Source organism: Crocuta crocuta, unplaced genomic scaffold, assembly GCF_008692635.1.
Source record: "Crocuta crocuta isolate KB4526 unplaced genomic scaffold, BGI_CrCroc_1.0 scaffold70, whole genome shotgun sequence".
Lineage (NCBI taxonomy): Eukaryota > Metazoa > Chordata > Mammalia > Carnivora > Hyaenidae > Crocuta > Crocuta crocuta.
The window spans coordinates 5,912,518-5,918,259 of NW_027528417.1; the positions used below are offsets into that span (position 1 = coordinate 5,912,518).

The following is a 5,742-nucleotide window of genomic DNA, read 5'->3' on the forward strand; positions in this document are numbered from 1 at the left end:
TGAAGGAACCTTGCAGCGGGGGCTGGTTTCTTCAATGCTCATAAATTCTGCATGCTGTGGAAACAACAAAACGCATAACAAACACACACTCTGAAAATCTTCTTAGGAATCCTTTTCAGTCTGTGCTTCTGCAGAGAATGGGGCATCATCTGAAAAATAAATAGTCACATGGTCTCCTAAACTCACAATGGGTGAATGAGAGACTAGATGGGCTTGACTCTCCAAGTTTGGGTCTCACTTCCTGGATTCCACCAGCAAAAGCCAAGGGTTCAATGGGGTGAATGGCGATAGGAGAGAGAAAGGAGGAGGAACAAGGTGGTAATGCCAGTCTCCCAGTGGAGCCACTGCTCTTCTTTGGGAAAAGAAACTGGCACGAGTAAGGTGAGAGCCACAGTGAACCACTGTGACATGGAGGTGCTTAACTCAGACACTCCCTGGTTCAAGTCCAAGCCCTACTGTTTACCAGCCACATGATTAGAAGTAGGTCATCTCATGCCCTGACCCTTAGTTTCCACATGTGTACAATGACACTAATAGCTACCTCAGAGTTGTGGGCAGGTCAAGATCATGTATGGGAAGGATATGGCACATACTAAGTCTTCATAAATGCTAATTGTTGTTGCTCTTGTTTTTATCGTATGTGTGGTTGTGACACCAAGGAAAGCTGATGGACAGCCATTTCTGCCTTTTGTGAGCGCCGGTGTGTCAGTGGCATGGTGTGGCTGAGAGCTGAATTCTTGGCTTTTGGTCCATGGTACAGTCTCATCAAAGGGCCAGCTTCCCAAGGCGCCTGGGTGGCTCAGTTGGTTAAGTGTCCGACTTCAGCTCAGGTCATGATCGAACAGTTTGTGGGTTCAAGCCCTGCATCAGGCTCTGCACCAGAGCCTGCTTGGAATATTCTCTCTTTCTTTCTCTCTCTCCACCCCTACCCCATTTGTATTCTCTCTTTCACACACAAAATAAATAAATAAACTTGAAAAAATAATAAAGGACCAGATTCTTGATAAACCATTGCCTGAATGATTGGAGAAGCCAAACCTGCCCTGGGGACAGGTATGTATTTTGTTCTTTGACCCCTGGCCACCTTGCTCAGGAGAGGCAGCTGATCGCGGGGCAGCCTTGTGTATCTGACCTCTGCTTATCTGGGCCATGGGTTTATCTGGACAGAGTCCTCGCCTGGCCGTCTCCCATCTTGTGTCTCTCCTACACAAGCTTCAGGACAGAACACTGTACCCTGGAGACGCCGCGTCTCTGTTTAGAGAGACTTCTCTGGCCTTCTTACAACACATTTCTCTTAGATTATTCAGGGGTGTGTGTGTGTGTGTGTGTGTGTGTGTGTGTGTGTGTGTGTATGTCCCCTAAGTCAGATTAATAGGAGGTCTGAAAAGTAAAAAATGAATCAAAGACAGTAATCACTTCACAAAGAGTCTCTTCTCTGTCTCTGTTTCTCTTTAATCTCTCCGTTGTTTTGATAAACTTGGTGCTGATTCCGACTATGGCATCATGGAAAATCTTGGCCTTTCCATGCTCTCTGTCAGGTTTATATCAGGGTCATCTTTCTTCACAAGATGGAGTTATATAAAAGAAGTGAGCTACCTACTGTGAGAGAGCAACACAGCATACCAACAAAATTAACATATTTGGGTACAGTTGGCCTGAGTTTGTGTCTTGGCCCTGGGATCTGGACTAAATTACTTACCTGCTCTGAGCCATCATTTCCTCATACGTGTTAAGTGATCTTGGCTTTCTTACTTTTTGTATATGCCTCACTTTTTTGTATTATTTGTGTTCTGGTTAGAATTGTTATATGTTTTGAAAGTTTTTTTTTTTTTTTAAATTTTTATTTCTAGGAGAGAGAGAGAGAGAGAGACAGCATGAGCAGGGGAGGGTCAGAGAGAGAGGGAGATACAGACTCCGAAATAGGCTCCAGGCTCTGAGCTGGCAGTCAGCACAGAGCCCGACGCGGGGCTCGAAACCACGAACTGCGAGATCATGACCTAAGCGAAAGCCGGACGCTTAACCGACTAAGCCACCCAGGCGCCCCTTGAAAGTTTTTTTTAATGTTTATTTATTTTTGAGAGAGAGAGAGACAGAGTACGAGCGGGGCACGGGGGAAGGGCAGAGAGAGAGAGAGAGGGAGACACAGAATCTGAAGCAGGCTCCAGGCTCCAAGCTGTCAGCACAGAGACCAATGCAGGACTCGAACTCACAGACTGCGAGATCATGACCTGAGCCAAAGCTGGACGCTTACCCTACTGAGCCACCCAGGGGCCCCGGAATTGTGATATGTTTTGAAGGTGAGTAAGAACTGACCATCTACACTGAAATGTTAGGTAATTATTTATAACTGTGACTTGGAATGTTCCGGATCATGTCAGGGTGTCAAGAAAAAGGCCAAAATCTCCTAAGGTTTTATATTAGGCAAGATTGAGAGAAACTGAAGATTTTAGATAAGGGAAGATAAATGAATGTCCCTTACCTTTGGTATCAAGAATCAGAGCATTGAAAGAATAAAGATCCCATGCTATGTGGAGCGTACAGCATGGCAATAGGTCATTCTTGACAGTCCCAGAAATACCCATCTAACCCAGACCTGCTCTTCTATGTTTGCCCTGCTCAAAAAGGGCAACACTGTGGGGGGAGCCTGGTTGGCTCAATTGGGAGAGTATGTGACTCTTGATCTAAGGATTGTGAGTTCAAGCCCCACATGGGGTATAGAGATTACCTAAATAAATAAAACTTAAAAAAAAAAAAGAGCAACAGTGGGGGCCACTGATGGCCAGGTGCCTAGGATCAGTCAGCTCAGAGCTAGAATGTCATCCAACAAGGCCACTGTCCCTGTACCAGAGGTGACCTGAGACTAGGGAGAGCCTGCTGGTGGAGAAGTCCTGTGTTGGATGCTTAGATTGTGGGAAAACTGAGAGAGTTTCCCAGCATTCCCTGTTGGATGGTGTTTCCCCATAACCACTTCTGCATTAAGACCCTGTTGGACGCGCTGTTAATGGGAATGAAAGGGTGCTGGACATGAACTCTGATGGACTTGGGTTGAATCTTTGGCAAAATGTACTGGTCAGCAAGACTACGAGAACTCTGAGTTTGGTGAACACCAGTGACCCTCAAAGCGTCTAAGTCTCACCATAGAACTCAGCATATGTGATGAAGCTAAATTCAGGGAAGAAAAAAGCAGAGGATCTTAGATTCCAGGCAGCTTGTTAAAAGGCTTCTGCAAAAAGGCTTTATTGCCTTGTTGTTGGTGAGGGGGCTTCTGACCCCAGATGAGACACCCTAGAACTCCCCCATATAACTCCTTAACCCAGGGGTCCTTTGGGGACATATGTCAGAAGGTGCCTAGAATAAGTATAGGAGAAGAACTTTGTAAACAATGCCCTTTATGCAACTTTAAGCTGTTGTAACAATTATCATTACATTGATCTTCAATGGAGTGTTTTTGTTTGTCTCAGATGGACAGAGACTACCCTCTGACAGGTGGATGCAAGTTTTTATCAATGTTCTAAGAGGAAAATTCTCTCAGGAATGTACTTTATGGAATCTTTCCTGATGATGCCATTTTCCTCTAAGTGTTTAGTGGTAAAGCCCCTGGAGCAATATTATCCCCAAGATACCTTAATGTGGATAATATCCAATCTCTTATTCCCTTTAAAAAGGCAAACAATCTTGGTGGTTTGCCGGCTGCGTGGTGTGTGTCACACTTTATCATCTTTACTGAGCACTGTGAGTTTAGAAAAGGAATGGATTTCTGTTCTAGCAAAATGGGAGATTAGAAATTCTAAAACCCTTCCATTACAAACCACTAATAATGCTAGATAAAAATAAGAAATGTAATTTTACTTTATTTTAAAGTTTATTTCTTTTGAGAGAGAGTGCGTGCTTAAAGGTGCAGAGAGAGGGAGAGAGAGAGAATCCCAAGCAGGCTCCACACCATCATTGAGGAGCCCAATGTGGGGCTCAAACCCATGAATCCTGAGAAAATGACCTGAGCCAAAATGATCAAGAGTCAGATGCTCAACTGACTGAGCCACCCAGGCACCCTGAAACATGATTTTAAATGCAAGATGACCTTGCAAGAAAATGAGGAGGGCATTAGAGACTAGGGATGAAGAGGTAGAGGGAATTCAGGCGTAGGAGTGAGCACTGATGTTTCTGGCTGTCTGGAGGCACCTTCAACCACAGACATGAACAGAGGCAAGATACTGGGCCTTGCGAGTGAGTTGGAGTCCTCTTTCCACTCCATGTGAAGCTATGATCCACAAATATCTACACTCTTAGTAAAAACATAAACTGGGAAAAACCCTCCTTGTAAAGGAATAATGCAGGGAAATTTGTCTGTCCCAGGTGAGTCTTGATTCTGAGTTCAGGGGAAACGTATCCTCAGTGAATCTATGGGCCTGGGCTGGCCCTTGGGTGGGGTTGGTGCTTGAATACCATTATTTACAAGGTTTGAAATAAACAAGCTGATATATTTTTTTCTTTTGAGATAGAAAGGGTACAAGTGAGTGAGGGGCAGAAAGAGAGGGAGAGACAGAATCCCATGAGGGCTAGAGAGAGAGAGAAAGAAGGAGAGAGAGAAGTAGTGCGGCTCCAACTCATGCACTGTGAGATCAGGACCTGAGCTGAAGTCCGATACTTAACCAGTTGAGCCACCCAGGTGCCCCCGAGCTGAGAATTTTTAATTTAACGTAGGCCCAACACCTGAAAAGGCAAATGGAGATCCTCTCCAGCCTCAAATAATTCATATGATTCTGAGCTTACAATAAAAAAAAAAATTATGAAACTTACAAGGAGGCAAGTACTTTGAGAAAGTCAGTAGAAACACCTGAATGGGAAAAACTCTTCTTCAGTTTCTCTGTACTTTTAGTGTTCTGGTCACCAAAGCTGTGAGGTTTTCCCCCATACCAGGCAATTCTCCAATACCAGCTGGGTGTCCTATGACTTAGCTCAATTCTGACATTATCTACCAGGAGAGAGTGTCATAGCCTACTGGTGAAGGAATCAGCCCCACAAAACTGCTCCCTGCCCGAGATATCCTTCAGATACCAACCACCCATCCAGGCTGTCACTTGTTCTTCTGACCAACCAATTATAAATTAGAGGTTCCTACGACCCCCTTCTGGGTTCAATAATTTGTTGGGACGGCTCACAGAGCTCAGGGACACAGTGGACTTACTAGGTCACTGGTTCATTTTAAAAGGATAGAACTCAGGAACATCCAGATGGAAGATTTCCATGGGGCAGGTATGGGGCAAGCTTCTTTCCACTTCCATAGGATTCTTTTGGCACCTTCACTTATTCCCCGACCCAGAAGCCCTCCTACCCTTTCCGTGAGAGTTTTCTTTTCTTTTTTTAAATGTTTTATCTATTTCTGAGAGAGAGAGAGAGACAGACAGACAGAGACAGAGCAGAGAGTGAGCAGGGAAGGGTCAGAGAGAGGAGTTACAGAATCCGAAGCAGGCTCCAGGCTCTGAGCTAGCTGGCAGCACAGAGCCCAACGCGAGGCTCGAACCCATGAACCATGAGTGAGATCATGACCTGAGCTGAGGTTAGATGCCTAACTGACTAAGCCACCCAGGCACCCCATCTTTCTTTCTTTCTTTCTTTCTTTCTTTCTTTCTTTCTTTCTTTCTTTCTTTCTTTCTTTCTTTCTTTCTTTCTTTCTTTCTTTCTTTCTTTCTTTCTTTCTTTCTTTCTCTCTCTCTCTCTCTCTCTCTCTCTCTCTTTCTTTCT

The 5,742-nt window shown here is 44.7% G+C and overlaps 1 protein-coding gene across 6 annotated transcripts in view; it reads left to right on the forward strand.

The window, feature by feature from the left end:
- Positions 1–1,626: 1,626 nt before the first annotated feature.
- The window catches only part of LOC144223564 (uncharacterized), a 115,156-nt gene continuing 111,040 nt past the window's right edge, over positions 1,627–5,742 (forward strand). For all 6 annotated transcript variants that reach the window (XR_013332737.1, XR_013332739.1, XR_013332740.1 and 3 more), the window contains exon 1: positions 1,627–2,297. The gene's annotated coding sequence lies outside the window, so the exon portion shown is untranslated. The remainder of the gene's footprint in view (positions 2,298–5,742) is intronic.